Source organism: Halichoerus grypus, chromosome 10, assembly GCF_964656455.1.
Source record: "Halichoerus grypus chromosome 10, mHalGry1.hap1.1, whole genome shotgun sequence".
In the NCBI taxonomy this organism is placed as follows: domain Eukaryota; kingdom Metazoa; phylum Chordata; class Mammalia; order Carnivora; family Phocidae; genus Halichoerus; species Halichoerus grypus.
The window spans coordinates 12,391,703-12,411,396 of NC_135721.1; the positions used below are offsets into that span (position 1 = coordinate 12,391,703).

At 48.6% G+C, this 19,694-nt stretch overlaps 1 protein-coding gene across 6 annotated transcripts in view; it reads right to left on the minus strand.

Annotated features, from left to right (window-relative positions):
• Positions 1 to 19,694, minus strand: part of CYRIA (CYFIP related Rac1 interactor A) — a 105,790-nt gene that overhangs the window by 58,874 nt on the left and 27,222 nt on the right. For 4 of the 6 annotated variants that reach the window (XM_036081452.2, XM_036081451.2, XM_078055987.1 and 1 more), the window contains exon 2: positions 2,625 to 2,779. The gene's annotated coding sequence lies outside the window, so the exon portion shown is untranslated. The remainder of the gene's footprint in view (positions 1 to 2,624; positions 2,780 to 19,694) is intronic. The other 2 variants (XM_036081448.2, XM_036081450.2) reach the window with 1 other exon arrangement.

Here is a 19,694-nt window from a genome sequence, read left to right on the forward strand (position 1 = left end):
AAAAGCATCAATCCCTCGAGGGCAGGGAGCGAATCTAGTCATCATCTGTAGCCAGCGTCTACGCTGACACTGAAACAGAACAGGCACTCAAATGTTTGCTGAATGCACCGATCCCCTCTCTACCCTGAAGGCGAGACTTGGCAACACAAGAGAATGCATTCCAAGAAATCGGGTAGAAGCGACCTGTGGGAGGTTCCAATGGAAAACGGCCACTCTAGCAAACTGGTTCCACAAGGACCAATTTAGAACAACTCCTCACTTTGGCCTAATTTATCAGGGCAACTTTCTCAAGCAGCCTGAACTAGCGCTGGACCGCAGGCTCCTAGGACAGGCCCACATCTCATTCATGCATCTCCAGAGTCTTGGTACCAAATGCCCAACACGGGTTTTGGGATGGGTGGCTCATACTCTATTGGGCAAGAGCATCCATCCCTTTTTCTATTTAGGGATGCTTCAGGGAGGGGGAGATGCTCTGGGGAAGAGGGAGGAAAGGGAGAAGAATCTCTGGAAAGGCCAGCCAGAACATAAAAGTCCAAGTCCTTACAGTGGCGTATGAGGCCCTACATGATCTGATTGCTTCTCTCTATCCTCACCTCCTTCCCCAGTCCCCTCGCTCCTTCTGCTCCAATCCTACCGGCTGCTTGCAGGTCCTTAAAGCCCAGGCACATTCCCACCTCAGGTCTTCGTTCCTTCGAGCCTCACTCCCTCACTTTGTTTGGGTCCTACTCCAATGACGCCTAAGCAGGGAGGCCTTTCCTTGGATCCTGTTCCTTCTTTCCCCACTTCCCATCTCTCTGGCTTGGCGTTCTTTATTTATGTTTTCCTGCTTTATTTTTTTCTATAACACTTAACACTGCCTGATATAATGTACATATGTTTACTTGTTGACGATCCCATGATCCCACTAGAATGCAAGCCCCATGAGAACAGGAACTTCGTTTTGTTCTGGGCCTTATCCCTAACACCAAGAATGGCACCTGCCACGTACATCTGTGGAATGAAGAGATGGCTGGACGAATGAGTACCTCAAGCTACTAGACACACAAGGCACAAGGTGCTAATAGAACCCGATGGGGGGGATCAAAGCTCTATTTAAGTAGCTCTAAATAAGATTGGAGAGGAAACGGACCTAACATTTCTTTGAGGAAGAAATTATCTCCTTTGATCCTGATCACAAGCATACAACATAGGGCATATTGTCCCCATCTTACTGGTGGGGAAACAGAACCTCAGCAATTTAAAATGATTTCAGCAAAATCATGGAACTAATAAATAGCAGGACTGAGATTTGAAATCAGGTCTGATTCCAAAAGCTCTTCTCTTTCCTCTGGATTATGCTGTGGCCTGGTGGCCACCCTAGGAAAAGAAACCATGAGATGAAGAAAGGAAGGGAGCACAAGATAATCCTATCCCCCCAAAAAATGAGAGTGTGGTATCAGGAACAAGTCTAGGATAAAATGATCCTAGGCACTTGGACTGGAAACCACCTGAGAAATCTCCTGGTCTTACCTTCTGTGTTATGCTCAGCTACATGAAATGCTTTTGCTTTTAGTTTTCAAGGGAACTCAAGATATCTAGATGCAGAAGAAGAGCTTTAGGACAGAGGACAGCAGAAGGGAATGCCAGCAACTGGAGAAAGATGAACAGGTGTGTGGCCATCTCAGGGTACGGGCATCTCCTTCGTGACTCCTGATCTTGTCAGAGTGGGTGCCCTGGGCCAGCTTAAGGAACTGTGCTAGAACACCAGCACCCAGGGTGCTGAGCCCCTCAGTAGATCTTTAGTCATTTGGGAGGTGTGTCAGCTCATGTCAGGTCCAACTTCAATGAAGAAGTTCAGGGAGGTGTGGCCCAGTCCTGGCAGATAAGAAGAAAAATGTCCATAATGGATTGGGAGGAGGTGACAGAGGAGGGAGGTAGGAACAACGAACAAGCGGTAAGGCCCGGCAACCCATGGCTGGAGCAGCACGGTGGTCTTGGATGATAACTGCACAAACTGAAAATGTCTCAAAAAAATGTTATAATGAGTGCAACGCAAGCCAGACCTCTGGCATGAGACCCAAATTCCATCTCGGGTTTGCTACTAAAGGGCGTCTCCTGTTCACTTAAGTCTGCATGACCAGGATGGACAGAATGGAACCTGGATTATTCTTCATCTCAGATGAATTCTGCACGGAACAGTAACCTAGAACTACAGTTCAAATCTGCTCTCCCCTGCCTGTAGTTCTAAGCTACTCTACTCCATGCCTCAGCATTCACCAGACCCAGGATAACAACAGCTCCCACTCAGAATGCAGTTGTAGAACCCAGGGACTTTTAACTACTTCAAAACTATATCCTTGGTATTTTTTTGGTTTTTTGTTTTGTTTTGTTTTTTTCCCCCCTTTTATGTGTATGTGGTGTTAGGAGGCATGACTTCTTTTTTTTTTTAATGTAAATTCAATTAGCCAGCTTATAGTACATCATTCGAGGAAGCACGACTTCTAATCAAAGATGACAAATCTGGTAAAATGACTACCCTTCATACTTGCAAGTATTCTAGAAGCATGCATATCACATATTCTCTCCACCAACCATGCTGATTATCACTGTGCTGTCTACTATAACCAAAGTCAGTTGTTTCTTACCTGGAGCTCTCCTGTGTGATTCAGGTTCACCAGTCCAGGCTGATGGGACAAAATAGCTGAGCAAGCTGGCCAAGGCAAGTCTGGCTCCCAAATCAAGGCTGTGGCCCCCTAGAGTCCTGTTGTTTCTCTGTCCTCAAGTGAGTGATGATAATCTGCTAAAAGGGAATGCAAGTCATGTTACTTTGAGAGGCCATTTCCTGTTCTCTTCTAGAAATAATCCATTTGTTAAGGAGAACAGAGAGAATACCAGAATTACAGATGACCAGGGCTACAAGAAATTGATGCAATCACCACTTGTGTAATGTTTTCGTTTTGTAGTTGGGGAAACTGAGGCTCAGAAGCAAACAGCCTCATTCAAGGATTCAGCCACTTGCAGAATTCAAATTGAATATGTCTCTGACTCTCTGGCCTTTGGAATTTTTTAAAAAGTAGCTTCATGGTCAGGCTGACTTCTCAAACAAGTGGTCATTGACCCTAGTTGGGAAGTCTTTTTTTTTTTTAAACAGATTTTTCAAGAAGGGAGGTGGGACTTTTTCCAGATTTCTGCTGTTTTTGTGGTTTTGCCCCTGGGAGCTAAATAAGTGAAAACAGGCCACCTCAGGCCTGTGGTTGGGATTGTTCTATTTCCCATCAGAAAAATATTGTTATGGAATAGCAGGCCCCAGGAGCACAGTGGTGGGTGGGCTTTGTTTTTCAATGATTTATGCCTGGCCAGTAGATCGCTCATCTGTCTTTTTCTCTCTCTCTCTCCACGTTTCAGGAAAACACAGTAACAGATATGGACCCTCCTCCCAGGGCTATCATTTATTATGTGATTTTTTTTCTGGCTACTGTAGATTTGAACAGCCACTCCCCTGTGCGGAAAACCAAAACCCAAGAGGGGATCTCACATTTATTCAGCAAATAAGATCTGCCAGGCCTACCATATGAATCTTACAGATACATTTTCCTGATCTGTCCTCAAAAATTCCCTATGAGCCACCCATAACTCCATTTTTCCAAAGGGCTAGGGAACCGAGTTTCAGAGAACCAGAATGATCTGTAGAGTCATAAGGAGAATAAAGTGCAGAACCAGAAATAAACTCCTATCAAACTCCCTCATCAGTGTTTTGTCCATCTAAACTGGACTTGAGTTATTCGGTCCAAACACTAGCAGTTGTCTTATTTTTCCAGTGTTTTAGCTTGAATGCAGGAGAAAGTTCTTTGGAAGCTATGAATGGTTGCAAGGACATGAAGGATTCCTCTTGTTAGATTCTTTCTCAGACAGAGGGCTCTAAAGGCCAGGCTTCCTGCTGGGCTCCCAGCAGAGGCTCCAGTGCCCCAGAGAACCTGAGCCTGGCCCTGGCTGTCAGCAGTGAGAGAGGGCCCATCAGGAAATCATGGTTATCTACACTCTGCGCTTTGTTCCTGTTCTCAGACAACAAGGGACAGGGCTGGAGAGCCAGGCTTGGGGGTGGAGAAAGAGGAAGAAAAAACAGGAAGTGAAAGCGGGGGGGAGGAAGGAAGGAAATGATATGGAAAACACAGCAACTCTGAAAAGTCCTTGGCCTGATGAGAAAGTGAATCCTGAGCCGGCATTTGTGAGGCTGGCCCTGCATTTTGTGAAACCGGGTCTCGAAGGTAAAGGGGGAAGGAGGTTTGTCTCCTCTGGATTTGGGGTTGAGTTTGTAAATTCCCATCACAGAGCACAGCCTGAGGAAAAGGGAGCCCTGACACAGGGGCTGTTTCCTGTGCACTTGGGTGTAGACTGTGAAGAAGGTGAATTTCTGAAGAAGGATCCGGGGGTAAGACTGCATCTCTCACCTCTTGCTGGATGTGCCACAGAAGGACCTGGAAACTAGAGAGAAGAAGTTGAAGTGACCAGGTCTCGGGGACACGGTCCCGTCCCCACTGCTTTCTCTCTCAAACACCCTCAAAATTAAAATCCATTTTCCGTGTATATGATAGGGACTTGATTTGCCCAGCCAAAATCCCACTTTCTTCCACCACAAAACTAAGAGGGTCAAGCCAGTAGAACGCTAGGTCTTTGCCAGACTCTGACTCTCTGGTACTTCCAGAATGTTCTTCTACCCATGTTGTCCCCTCAAAAGTCCCCCAACTCCCACTGTGCATCAGGAAGGGCACGGTCACCTGGTTAAGTTAACAACCACACAAACAAATAACCCTAATCATAACCTAATCGTACCGCAGAGCTAATACTGTTAACACTTTCTAGCGTCCTGATGGGGACCAAGAAGGGGTGGGTAATGTGGAGCCCTCGGACAGGCAAGCCCAGTCCCACCCACGTTAGCAGTTCCCAAACTGACTGTGCATCTGGAGAAGCTAACAGAAAGTACAATTCCATCCTGGAGTAGTGCTCAAAGCTTCTGGAAAGTTTTGATATCACCATCCTGGCTCCGGTCCACGGACCAGCATTTGGGTAACTTATGATCCTATCCGGCCCCCAGCACACCCGACCTCCTTCCATCCCACTGATTTGGTCACAGAGGCCCTCCCAGGGAGGGGCTCACTCTGAGGATCTGCCCTCAACTCTGTAAATTACTCCCCCACCATCCAAACAAACACACAGCAACACAAAGTAAGCTTATCTTTGAGAGGAGTCCAAGCTTTTTGAAGTGATGGCTGGTAGTTTCCTGTTTGAGTCACCCATGGGCCAGATGTCCCTCAGAGAGAACAGAGCTCAGGCAGGGAAGGACACTTACAACTCCCACCTCAGGTCCCCACAAGCCACACAAGCTCACACAACCCCAACGCTGAGGGGCTTCTGTCGCCAGCAGCGTGGACTGTGGCCAGAGCTGTGGCCACATCCCTTGGCTCCATCTGAGACCATCAGGAGCCCTCGCTTCAGGAAAAGCAGAACACTTTTCATTACCTCATTCTGGGTCATTTTTTAGAGGGGTAATTGCCCCCATTTTGAAACTGGGGAAGCTGAAATCCAGAGACATGAAATGACTTATCCAGGGTCACACCACAGAACCAGGACTATGGCAGGCACCTCCTGACCTCCAGTCTACAACCTGTGACATTTTCTCCACACCCTGTGTCCCTGCCCCATTCAGTGGGGGCGCTGAGACCTCAGAATGGCCATGTGTCCTCCACTTTTGAACGGCTCCAGAAGTGAAAGGGCAGGGCAGGGGCAAACCAAAGAGAAGGCAGACCATGGTGAGAAGGCCAAGCATGGGTGGGACCCATTCCCACCATCCAGGCTGAGCAGGTAAGGACTCAAAAGCCCCCAGGGGGAGCGTGCTGCCTAGAGTCCCAGCTAACCAGCAGCAGAGCCTAGACTCGGATCAGGAGACCTCCCTGCAGCCTCCTTCCCACAGCACCAAGAGCACCAGCCGAGCCGAAGAAATAGGAGCAGGCAGGATTTTACATAATAAAAATAGCTCCCATTCAGCAGGTGCCTACTGGGCATCAGGCGTTCTTAAGCTTAGTGACCCCTGACACCTCCCAGCAACCACACGAGGGACGCATCACTCTTGCCCCTTTTTACAGATAAGGACACTGACGTGCTCCTCCAAGGGACTCAGCTTTGGAGCGGTAGGTGGAGCCAAGGTTTCAATTCAGGCAGTCTAGGTGGAGTTCCTGTTCTCAACCACTAGGTAATCCTCGCTTTCAGAGGAACGAAAGAAAGAGAGAAAGAAAGAGACAAAGAGAGGAAGAGAGGAAGGGAGGAAGGAAGAGAGAGAGAGAGAGAGAGAAAGAAAGGGCAAGGCATGAGGAAAGGCACATTAGTGGAAAGAGCCAGGGAATAAAGCAAGGACCCCGGGAACAGAGGACACCTTCATGCAAGAGGCACAGGAAGGGAGGAAACTCCCCAGGTAGAGAACACTGAGAGGTGCTTCGCAGGCCCACCCAGGAATCTGGACACTGCCCACTTTTGGTTGGCACCCCCCGTCAGCTGGCACCAGTAAATGACATTCTGGCCTTGGTGTTTACACAGCGCTGTTCACGGGAGGAGGAGGTGGGCTAGGCTGAGGAGGGCCAGCAAGAAGAGTCATCAGGGCGGGTGGAAGGATGATGATATCTTGGGAACCTATCTTCCGTGTCACAGAGGGATGGATCCACTGGGCAGGAGCGCGAGTGAGACTCTGCCGGAAATCCTCGCCTCGAACAGTGCGCACAGTCCCAGGGACACTAGGTTCTGGGGATGCTACTTGCTTTCAGTCTCACAAAGACCCAGGGAGCAGGGCAGGACAGGCATTATCCCTCACCATGTCACAAACGGAGAGACTGAAGCCAAAATAATAACAGTCATGAAATAATAATAATACCAATAATAATAACGGCAATGCCATATGTTGGTAGCTTCTTGTGTGTCAGGAAATAAGCACTTGTTGACATAGGTTATTTCATAATGACAGCAACTGTTGAGTCTGTAGGATTATTCTCAATTTATAGTTGAGATAAGCTAAGTAGTCTCCTCAAGATCAAAAAGCCAGCCAGTTATGAGAAAGGATCTCAACCGCTATCTCTTTGACATTTTGGCCCATGAATTCACCTCGAAGCCACGGGTGCTATGAGACGGTGATGTGCCTTAGTCACAGCCGTCCAGGGGTGCTCACCCACAGCCAGCTTTGGAGCTGTCAAAGCACACAGGTACCGGGTTTTTATTCAAATATATCATCCACACCATGTCTCTACCAAGTGCACATACAAGGAGACACGCAATTAGGGTGACCACGTGATTTATCGGCCAAACCCAGATCCTTCCGAGAGTGAAAAGGGGATTATTAATAATGCCTCTGGGACAACAGACATCGAGCAGGAGTGTCCCAGGCGCACAAGACATCTGGTCAACCCTAATATAATCCACAGCCCCGTGAGGCGGGTTATTTTTATGCCTAGTTGTGCTGGACTCTCCTGGATGATCCCCTGCTTTCCAATCCACGCAAATGCCCCTTTGCAACCATTCACTCTCCTTTGCTCAGCAGAACGCCTTCCAAATCTGCTGGGCTCGTAGGCCTTACATATAAGCAGGCTGATGTAACTAGATTATAAAGCAGTTGTGCTATGATTCAAGAAGCAAGGTGTGACGAGTTTCAGCAATATATTTTAAAAGGACCATTGGGTTCCTTGAGCCCTCACACCCAGGACCTGAATGTGCAGGTGTTCTGATAGCCAGCCAGTCCCCCAAAGGTGAGGGCTCAGGGGCTCTCCTCTACAGAGCAGCCTAAGGCAGCAGGGCGGCAACCGGGAGGGAAACAGCCACCCAGCCTCACTGGAGAAACTGAGGTCCACTGACAGGGTGCAAGACCCACTTCCTCAGGCACAGCATTGCCCCTGCCCCAGGGGGTGCTGAGCTGGAGCCTTTGGAAAGGAAGGCCTGCTTAACAATCAGGCCATAGCGGGTTCTCTGAAGAGACCATTTCCGGCATTCATTTAATCAAGGAACATCACAGCGCTTGTAGTCCAGTGATTTCTGCGGGCTCTAGAGATGCGCACGGGGCTGAGGAAGCCTACCCACGCCTGAAGGGGCTGCCCTCAGAGGCACCGGCCCCAGGCCTCACCCTACAGTAACACAGACAGCAATGCCTGTTATCTGCTTCCTGGAGGAGCTTCTGCAAGTGATGATATCTGATTAATAGGTGAGACCCTTGTTTCTAAATTAGGTCACATTCACAGGTTGTGGGGGTTAGGGTGTGGACCACCAATAAACCCACTACTGCCATCGGTACTATCATTACTACTATTAATATGATTGTTCATGCCATCAGGGGATCCCCGAGTTCTAGAAAAGGGGAGGGACTTGTCTATTGCCACCCAGCAGGTAGGCGGAGAAGCCAGGACTGGACACAGTTCTCCTGACTGATTCCAGTTTCTTGCATCTTGGCATGTAGTCTCTTGTGCTGGGAACACAACCTGGGAGCAGGCCGGAGTCCAGATGGTGATAGCCCAGAGGGTCTGGGGCAATCCTGGACTGTCAGAGGTCAATGAGTGGATGACCCGGTGAGGGGACCAATGCATGGCACTCATTTGCATTGTGCATTGACTCTGTGCCAGGCCTTGTGCTGCACATCACGTGGCCCTCCTGGAAATGGCTGTGCTCCCCTTAGCCTCATCATTCAGATAAGGACTTAGAGAGCAACTCAGAGAGGCTGAGTGAGCAGCCAAGGTTGACAGTGAGCTGGCGGCGGCGGGGGGCAGGGGTACACCTCTGAGCCCAAGTTCAATCTCTAACACCGCATGCTACAGCTCACAGCTGGTGTATCTGACATAGGGTGAGAGGGCCATCGCCAGTGGCAGTGACAGGTGGTGGCAGAACCAGGACATGAGCCTGGGTCTCTACTCCCGAGCTCACATCTGTTCCATTTCCAGGGTCATGGCTTAACATCTGTTCACCATCTCTGTCATACCTCAACAGCCCTAAGGTAAGTGCCCCCCATGTGGATGGCAGGAGGACACCAGCTTAATTGGCTGGACCCTTCAGAAAACTCTGCCCAGTTTCTCAAGAAGTTCACATCTCACTCTTTGCACACCACCACTTCAATGGTTCCCTCCTCTTTGAGAAGAAGGCATTTTATAGTGTTGATCACATCAACCAGAGGTCCTCCTCTGGGGTGGGCGGGGGGAGACACTTCTTAAATTGAATGGGGCCAGTGTCCTCCCCCTGACGACCCCGAATGTCATAAAATTAAATCCCAGACAACAGGGGAATTTTCACCTTTCCTCCTCCCCTCCTGGGCTGCAACCATAGGATTGCTGCCTTTCTGGAAGGAAAGGGGCACAACCTAACAGGTTTGAGGCATCAGCAGCTCACAGCTGCCTTGTCTCCACAGGCAGGAAGGAATAAGAAAGAGAGACAAACAGTCCAGCCTGCAGAGGCCGTGCCCGACCATCCCCAGTGACACAAGCCAGGAGGCCGCCTTGATGTAGCAGGAACGTTTTATAGGCGGTCAAGGAAACCTAGGTCTACTCCCAACTTGGCCTTGGCTGGGCAGTGTGACCTTTACTTAGTCACTGTTTCTCTCTGATCTTCAGATGGAAAGTCTATTAAATGCAGATCTTTCAGCAATATACACCAGCAGCCTCTTTGGGCCACTGTGAAGATCAAATGAGCTTTGTCTTCTAAAGTATCAAAGCTACTTATGTTCATGGTTTCTTTCTGCCACTGGACAGGGAGCTGGTTAAGAGGAGGGGCCTGTCTTACTTATCTTTATAGGGTAGTTATAACTCCAGGGTCCTGCAAAAATGGCAAGTATCAATGGTTGAATTTGTAAAATCTGGCTTCCTTGAAGGTCAGCGTGGCTGGGGAAGAAGGAAAGTGGTAGCGGAGACAGCAGGAAAAGAGACTGGTGTCAGGCTGTGAAGGACTTTACCCGCACTGGTGTTTCCTGTGATGCTGACCATGGGTTAGGACATCAGGTACTTTTTAAGTGTTAGTGGGAGGATGAGATTGTGGTAAGAGCCTGGGGGTCTCGAGCCCATCAGTTGTGAACTATAACTTCTTTGCACCTTGGCCTCTCTGTCTGTCCATTTCAGAGTTGTTACGGTTACCCAACACTAAAAGTGACCAATGCTGTACTTGGCCCCTATGTGAACTTTAGCAAATATAACTGCTCCTAAGTAAGTGGGAAAAACTGAACTGAACGATGAGAGTAAATGATTGCTCTGAAGTTCAAGGCCAGGGCTACCCAGGAGTAAGAAACTAAGAAACGGTGCTTTGGCCAGATTGCACTGAGCACAATCTGAAAGCCAATCTGGCCGGAGTCATTTGCTGTCCAATTTCCTGATGACTGGAGTGTTCCGGCATTCTGTGCAAACATCTGCAGCCCTCACACTCCCAGCGCCACATGCATCTCCCACGGCCAATGCCACCCGAGTGCCACAAACCACCTGTGAACTCCCCACCAGCCCCTGGCCTACAACAACAGAGGGCACTTTTTAGGCAGCCTGTGTTGGGTGTTTTATAGAAACAGCACTTTTGCCATGAGACTGAAGGGAAGCAAAACACTGTGGGTTGAGAAGCTAGTGAGCTGGGCCCCCGTCTCTGCTTTAACCCCAAATCTCTAAGACATTGGGCAAGTCACTCACTGCCACCTGTATAATGAAGTCCTTGGAACTTGGGACTCTTGATGTCTCGAACAGCCCATCAATGGAGCCCATCAATGCAGTAAGAGCCTAACCTAGGATATATACTGCCATTTGAGAAAGTGATTTTCTTACAAGGCAGGCCTCTGCTAAACTACTGTGCAAATGGATCCCCTCCTGTGGAATGGCCGAATCCAAATCCAAATCCAACAAGGATACACTGAAGTCCAGAGGGTGTCTGGTTTCTGTCCTCACGCTACCAATTCCTGACAGTTCCACCAGGGGTGAGTCATTTTCCCTTCTGAGCCTGTTCATTCACGTGAGCCTCAGAGGTTATGCTACCTGGCTCGGGCCATTTCCCAGAAAACTCTTGCTTTCTGACACTTCACGGGAAGCCCCAGTCTCAGTTACCTTGGACACTGTGAGGCTGGCCATCCTTCACCTCGTGGACAGGGACAGACACACTGTCACGAAACTGACATGCGTTTCCATCCTTCTTAGTAAGGGCAGAGGGTCACAGTCAACACGGCGGTGAATGATGGAGAACGTACCTGCGACAGCTGGGAGACAGCTTATCGCAGGGGACCATGGTCACCTTGGCCTAGGCAGACAAATACCGGGGACTGCGAAAGCACGACAGCACAGCTACCCCCTTCCTGTGCCCCCCGCCGCGAGGCAATCAGGAGCCATCCATCAGCATTCAGTGCGGCCTTCATCCTCAAGACTCAGAGGGACGGCGCCTTCCTCAACAGCACAGGGCTGGGGTGGGGGGCGAGTGTATGCACCCCTCGTCAGGGTCCCAGGCACCCCGCACCTCGCCAAAGGCAAAAAAAGCAAGTAGGAGTTGCAGACAGGAATATGCCTGGGATCTGGGCCCCATGGAACCTGAAAACAAGAAAATACGCTTTTCCTGTGAGGCCCACTGTGTTCTAACAGAATCTACTTTCCTAAGCTTAGTGTTCAGGTCCCTCCATCAACAGGTCCTTTGTATCGCCATCCTTTACACAAATTCTCAGTTTAAGCCCAATGTGATTGACTGCAGTTTTGTGGTTTTCTTGCCCTGTTCTGCAGCCTTAGACTTATACCTCCATTACATCTCCATTCTTCCAAGTCAGCAGCGGCCTCACCTCCTCCAGGAAGTCTTCTCTGATACTCTGTGACCTCTCCCTTCTCTGAACTCTCATAACATTTTCTGTCTGTGCCACTCCACATTAGTGCCTGTGCAGGGCTTCCTCACTTTTTTTTTTTTTAAAGATTTTTATTTATTTATTTGACAGAGAGAGACACAGCGAGAGAGGGAACACAAGCAGGGGGAGTGGGAGAGGGAGAAGCAAGCTTCCCGCAGAGCGGGGAGCCTGACGCGGGGCTCAATCCCAGGACCCTGAGATCATGACCTGAGCCGAAGGCAGATGCCTAACAACTGAGCCACCCAGGCGCCCCAGCTTCCTCACTTTTTGACTGGACAGTTGTACCACCCCCTAACTGGTTTCATCCTGCCTGAACTCTGGCCCTGTGCTCTGCAGAAAGAACTTTCTTTTTTTTTAAAAGATTTTATTTATTTATTTGACAGAGAGAAACACAGCGAGAGAGGGAACACAAGCAGGGGGAGTGGGAGAGGGAGAGAAGCAGGCTTCCCGCGGAGCAGGGAGCCCGATGCGGGGCTCGATCCCAGGACCCTGGGATCATGACCTGAGCCGAAGGCAGGCGCTTAACGACTGAGCCACCCAGGTGCCCCTGCAGAAAGAACTTTCTAAAGCACACTTCTGATGATGCGTCTTCTCTTTAAGCACTTCTCACCGACTTCAGGATAAAATCCAAATGCCACATCATGCTCCCACCCTTCCCGTGGGGCTACCCACATTCTAGTCACACTGAACTACTTCCCAGGGTTATGTAATGAGGTGGTACCAAAGTTGGGATGAGAACCCAGGTTTTTCGATAACCCAGCTGAGGGTTCTTCCCACAGTCCCAGCTCCCCCAGGTCTAAGGCTAGACCAGAGAGAAGGAGCGTACGGCACTGAACAATGGCCAAGGTGAAAAAGCCAAGACCAGCGAAGTCCTTAGGCCTGATGAGCTTATACTATTATGACAACCAGCCAATCCTTCAAGCAACTGAGTAGGTGAGGCTCCCAACATAAGCTAGTTCCCCTTTCACAGGTGTGGAAACTGAGGCTTGCAGAAGTCAAAGTTCATATCTGGACTAAAACTCTAGCCTACTCCCTACTCCCATTCCCCCAGAATGGTATGTCCAATAGCCCTGTGGCCATCACTACCTTGTACCTCCAGGTACCTCACACTCAATATGACTGATGTTGACTAACAGCCCTCAGCTCCTGCTTAGGAGTTGATTCAATCCAGGAGATCCCAGTGACGAGCTCCGTAAGCTTTCTGCTCTAAGACCAGAGCTGCCTGCTTCTGCAGCTCCTTAGGTGGAAAGATTGTGAAAGCAAATGTTGATTTAACAGGAGAGGGAGAAAATTCCACCTTAACTGTTCTGTACTTATCCAAAGAGGTGATCAAAGCCCTCACCAGGCTAATGCTTCCCCATGGCACCTCCCAGTATAAGTGCATCTGTTGATGGGGAAGAGGGAGAGGGGTAGAAGAGGTCCAGAAGAGAGCAAAGCTATCTGAACAGAAGCACACGTGGGCCCAGTGGCATCCTGGAGCCTGCTGCACCAGCCGACCAGAGCCAATTATGCGTGTCTCCTCCCACCTTCCGGGTCAGGGATGTCTTTTGAGAAGAAACCAGCCATGGTGGGTGTACTTGTACCATGACATTGGCAACCACTCCTAATCAGGTTTGCTTTGTTTTTGCTTTTCCCAGAGAATCAGTTACTAAACATTTCCAGCACACTGAATGGATCCATAAGGACGACACTGGGTTGGGAAGACAGGAGACTTAAATTATAACCTTCGCTCTTTTCCTGACTCACTGTTTGATAGGCAAGTCTTCCCTTCCTGGCCCCCAGTTACTTCAGCTATAAAAGGGGAGCAAAAATCCTTACGCATAACTATATAAACTAGGACAATGGACAGAAGGGTGTTTGGGTAAGTGTAAAGTCTGAGGATGTATTTGGCAATGTCTGTGGACATTTTTGGCCATCCCAGTTGGAGGTGTGTGTGGTGCTCCTGGCATCCAGGGTAAGCCAGGGATGCTGCTGAACATCCTACAAAGCCCTGGAGAGTCTCCCACAATAAAGACGTATTTTGCCCAAAGTGTCAGTAGTGCTGAAGTTGAAAAACCCTGATGGGAGATACTCAAACACAGTGGCCCTTTCAAGTTCCCTAAACACTGGAACCTGGGAGAAATGTGAACGGGACTTGGGTCAGTTCACAGGAACCCTAGACAGCCGATGGGTGCGGAACAGTGTGATGCAGGAGACAGGGAGAGAGGACCAGAACAAGATGTGGTTCTGGGCACACGGTATGGGCTCAATAATGGATTGTGGGAAAAGCAAATGGGTCTGAAACCATGATGTGCTCCTTCCCGAAAGCCCATACTCCAGTGCGCATGCGCACACCCTCCCCTGCAAGGTGACACCAGGTGGAAGAATGTAACTAACACAATTTCAACTCCTCTGGGAAGGAAATGGTGTCCAGTTCCAGCCCTGGAGACTCGGGTTAGACAAATAATCACCAGTCTGGCAGTCACAGCAGCTGTGGTCAGAAGAGCAACTTTATTAAAGTCACTTTCTAATAGGAGTTGAAACAACTTGAAAGGTGAGGTTTTCAACCTCTTCGACCTCAGCCGTAGCAACTTCTTCTAGAAACATCGCCAAAGGCAAGGGAAGCAAGGGCAAAAATGAACTATTGGGACTTCATCAAGATAAAGAGCTTTTGCAAAGCAAAGGAAACAGTCAACAAAACCAAAAGACAACTGACAGAATGGGAGAAGATATTTGCAAATGACATATCAGATAAAGAGCTAGTATCCAAAATCTATAAAGAACTCATCAAACTCAACACCCAAAGAACAAAGAATCCAATCAAGAAATGGGCAGGGGTGCCTGGGTGGCTCAGTCGTTAAGCGGCTGCCTTCAGCTCAGGTCATGATCCCAGGGTCCTGGGATCGAGTCCCGCATTGGGCTCCCTGCTCAGCGGAGAGCCTGCTTCTCCCTCTCCCTCTGCCTGCCTCGCTCTCTCTCTCTATCTCTGTCAAATAAATAAATAAAATCTTAAAAAAAAAAAAAAGAAAGAAATGGGCAGAAGACATGAACAGACATTTTTCCAAAGAAGACATCCAAAGGGCCAACAGACACATGAAAAAGTGCTCAATATCGCTCGGCATCAGGGAAATCCAAATCAAAACCTCAATGAGATACCACCTCACACCAGTCAGAATGGCTAAAATTAACAAGTCAGGAAATGACAGATGTTGGCGGGGATGCAGAGAAAGGGGAACCCTCCTACACTGTTGGTGGGAATGCAAGCTGGTGCAGCCACTCTGGAAAACAGTATGGAGGTCCCTCAAAAAGTTGAAAATAGAGCTACCATATGATCCAGCAATTGCACTACTGGGTATTTACCCCAAAGATACAAAAGTAGGGATCCGAAAGGGTACGTGCACCCCGATGTTTATAGCAGCAATGTCCACAATAGCCAAACTGTGGCAAGAGCCAAGATGTCCATCAACAGATGAATGGATAAAGAAGATGTGGTATATATATACAATGGAATATTATGCAGCCATCAAAAGGAATGAGATCTTGCCATTTGCAACGATGTGGATGGAACTGGAGGGTATTATGCTGAGCGAAATAAGTCAAACAGAGAAAGACATGTATCATATGACCTCACTGATATGAGGAATTCTTAATCTCAGGAAACAAACTGAGGGTTGCTGGAGTGGGGGGTGGGGTGGGAGGGATGGGGTGACTGGGTGATAGACACTGGGGAGGGTATGTGCTCTGGTAAGCGCTGTGAATTGTGCAAGACTGTTGAATCTCAGATCTGTACCTCTGAAACAAATAATGCAATATATGCTAAGAAAAAAAAAAAAAGGTAGCAGGAGGGGAAGAATGAAGGGGGGGAATCGGAGGGGGAGACGAACCATGAGAGACGATGGACTCTGAAAAACAAACTGAGGGTTCTAGAGGGGAGGGGGTGCGGGGATGGGTTAGCCTGGTGATGGGTATTGAGGAGGGCACGTTCTGCATGGAGCACTGGGTGTTATGCACAAACAATGAATCATGGAACACTACATCTAAAACTAATGATGTAATGTATGGGGATTAACATAACAATAAAAAAATTAAAAAAAAAAAAGAAAGGTGAGGTTTTCAACCCTCCTCTGGGGAGGCAATTGTTAAAAACACACAGCAGGCAGCCTTGCTTTCGACACATTCAGACATCAGTTTTTTTTAAGACAATCCTTTTATCCCTTCTACCACATGGGATTGCAAACGCATTTAGCACAAGCCACCCGAAGCGGAAAGGGTGTTGGGTAAGATCTACTCCAGGCTTGCGGCCACCATGGGGAGCCGCAACCGAATCAGCCCGGGCGGGCACAGCTCAGACACTCACAGGGAAAAAAGCCACGGCGGGCCACACATCAGCTGTCCCTGAGCCTCTGGGGCCTGGAGTCCGTGGGGCCTCGGGGCCAGGCTTAGCCACAAGCCCTGCCTGGAAGGCCCCCATGAATCTCCCAGCTCCCTGTCCCTGCACTGGGAGAGGTGGCCGATTTCTCAAGGAGGAGAGATGGCAGGACAGAGGACCTCCCTCCGTGTCTCCCTGAAGATCTGAATCTGACCATAAAACATCTGACTCACAAAGCCCTTTAATTAAAAGCCCAAGGGTTCAGAGCTAATTCTAGATGTGGCAGGACCCAGCGGCTTCTCAGGCACCAGAGCCGAGAGCAGAATAATGAGGGTAATTTGGACCTTCCTGGTCTGTGAACGACAACCCACTCAACTATAAATTAGACTCACAGGATGCCAGAGCTGGAAGCCACCTGGGCAACTGTCTGCTCTCCCCCTGCACCTTGTGGACGAGGAGCTGGAGGCCCAGGGGAGAGGGTGGACTGCCCCAGGCCCGCTGCCGAGTTTGGTACTGACTCTCGGGCAGATGCAGTTTTTTTGGGTTTTTTTTTTGTTTTTTTTTGAGTGCCCAGAAGATGCTCTTGTTCAGGTCTCTATACTAAACTCCAAGGCTACTTGGAGCTCAGGCTAGTTACAATCCAGGCAGAATTCACAGATGGGAGTAGAACAGCTTCAGGGAAAGAAATTTCAAAACCACTTACTGAGAACCAGCTCTTTCCTTGGTTGCACGTGGCCTTTTCCACCCCTCATCTCTCATTCATTTCTCACATCCACACCCTGACAACACGGTCTCATTACGCCCGTAACGGAGATAAGGCAACCCAGGCTAAGAGAAATAAGAAAACGCGTGGAAGGCCAAACAGCTAGTGATTTTTCTTTTTTATTCTGATGCTTGTGCCTTGAACAAATTCTTTTCTTTTCTTTTTTTTTAAAGTCATAATATCTAGGGGCGCCTGGGTGGCTCAGTCGTTAAGCGTCTGCCTTCGGCTCAGGTCATGATCCCGGGGTCCTGGGATCGAGTCCTGCGTCGGGCTCCCTGCTCCGCGGGAAGCCTGCTTCTCCCTCTCCCACTCCCCCTGCTTGTGTTCCTGCTCTCGCTATCTCTCTCTCTGTCAAATAAATAAATAAAAATCTTTAAAAAAAAAAAAATAAAGTCATAATATCTAAAGCAACACTAGGATGACTTTCTTCCTCAGTAATGGTAAAATCATTTTGCTATATATATATTTTATTTATTTATTTATTTGACAGAGAGAGACATCAAGAGAGGGAACACAAGCAGGGGGAGCTGGAGAGGGAGAAGCAGGCTTCCCACTGAGCAGGGAACCCAACGTGGGGCTCGATCCCAGGACCCTGGGACCATGACCTGAGCCAAAGGCAGACCTTAATGACTGAGCCACCCAGGTGCCCCATTTTGCTATATTTTTAATAATCTGATTTATTGGAGTGGAAGTTGGACTTTTTGCATGCTCAATAGTTTGAATATCTTTTAGGTACCAAGTACTTTACAAAATAAGCTCTTGTCATTAAAAAATAGCTTCATACAACATCTCTTCCCTCATTTTACTGAGACAGATACAAAGGCTCAGAGCATTTAGGTCAATTTCCCGAGATCACACAGATCGCCCACTCATGGCAGGAGTGGGATTCTCACGCAGGTCTGTCTGTCTGAATCCTGTGTTCCTTCTACCCTAACAGCCTGCTTCTCCCCCAGTGACTTTGTTGACTCAGTGCTAGATCAAACACCACAGATCCTGGAGACTAACCTTCCCAAGTGTGTCAGCTGGGCACAGTACAAAGGCCTGGGTCAGGGGAGGTGATAGATGGGACAGCAGTGGTGACTTCATCTTGGGGTCTGAAAGCAGCCACACACCTGAATGGTACACAGGACAGTCATCAAACCCAGCCTGGCGGGCTGACTCCTTGTTTGGGGTGCATCCAGAGGGACAGTGATGGGAGGAAGAATCCCACCAAGGCCCACCCTGCAGCCTACTTCTACCTTCCTGAATTTTTTTCCACTCTGGGGATGAGGATTCTGAGAGCAAAGTGTGGTGCCTCACTCATGTTTGCTAGTAACTCCCGAACTACCAGAAAAGATAAACACATGAAACGACAATTAAGATACAGTGTGGCGGTTGCTGCAATGGGAAGTGACAGTAATGGATGACTAACCCACACGGTGGGAATCTGGGGGATGAAGGCTTCACAGGAGGACCTGCACTGAGTCTGGAATCCACCCAGAACATAGCCATGAAAATGAGGAACATGCAAAGGAGAGTGGGAAGAGAGGGTTCTGGGGCTCGGGTCACAACAAGGCAACACGTATGGACAGAAATGATGAGGCTCTGGAAGTAAGGAACTCCATGCGGTGGGGTATGGCCGGGATGTAAGAACATGATGGGGTGCAGCGGGAGGGAAGCCTGAACAGAAACTCGAGGCAGGGGCTGAGCTAGAAGACAGAGTACCAGCAAAGCCTCGTAAAGGAATCTCCCCTCCGAATGGGAGCTGGATCGTAGGGTTCACCTTTTATAATTTGGCAGTGGCAGGATGATACCATCAGGTTTGTATTCTAGACCACATATATGTGTGTGTGGAGATGTATGTGTATTTCACTGCTTAGTGACAGTGACCATAGTCAATTACATCTCCACTCCAGCTTCCAATTATTTCATCTCTAAAATGCTAAAAACATGTGTGCCCACCATATCCCAAAGCATAATAAGAATAAAAGGAGATAACCAAAAAAAAAAAAAAAAGAATAAAAGGAGATAGTTAATAAAAATATTATTAAAGATTAAAAAAAGATGAGAAGCCTATATAAAGAATTGTAGCCGGCTTCTCTCGGGCTATCTAAAGGAGAGCTCAGCACTGTGAAATACGCACCCCAGAAGGATGAATTGGGAGGTAGATTATGGGCCTGGAGTAGAGAAGATCCCTTCCTACAGCCACAGGCATTCTTGTCTGGACGCCCTACCCAATACATCGTGTCCTCTGCACCTGTGTTCTGGGCTAACGTTCTGATCCCTTCCAGAGCTCTAAGGAGGAAAAAAAAAAAAAACCAAACACCAAACACCTCCCTTTCCTCTTTACCCAGTGGATGGCTCCAATTTCAGATCAAAGAATTATTTTCATAAAGCCCTTCTTGAATCTGAGAGAATACACAGGTGGGGAAAACATATCTGATATGCAGATGATGGCAAGATCTTTGTCATAAAGGATGGGTGCACAAATGCCCAGTTCATGTGTTGCCCCTCTCAGTCAGCCCTTGCTCTGTGCATGTCTGACTCCTGCTGAAATCAGACAAGACAAAGCCGGAGCAGGCTGCTCCCCTGAGTACCTGGAGAGCAGGGCCAGTGTGTGCGGGACAAAAGCTTCCTTCTGAAGAGAACAGAGCAGTTTCCAGTCATTGCACAATTACCTTTATTAGCATAACGTCTCCTCGTGCATTTTGTAAAACACTTTCCTTTTCCATCTAAGGAAAAAGGCAGAGACCGAAATTGCT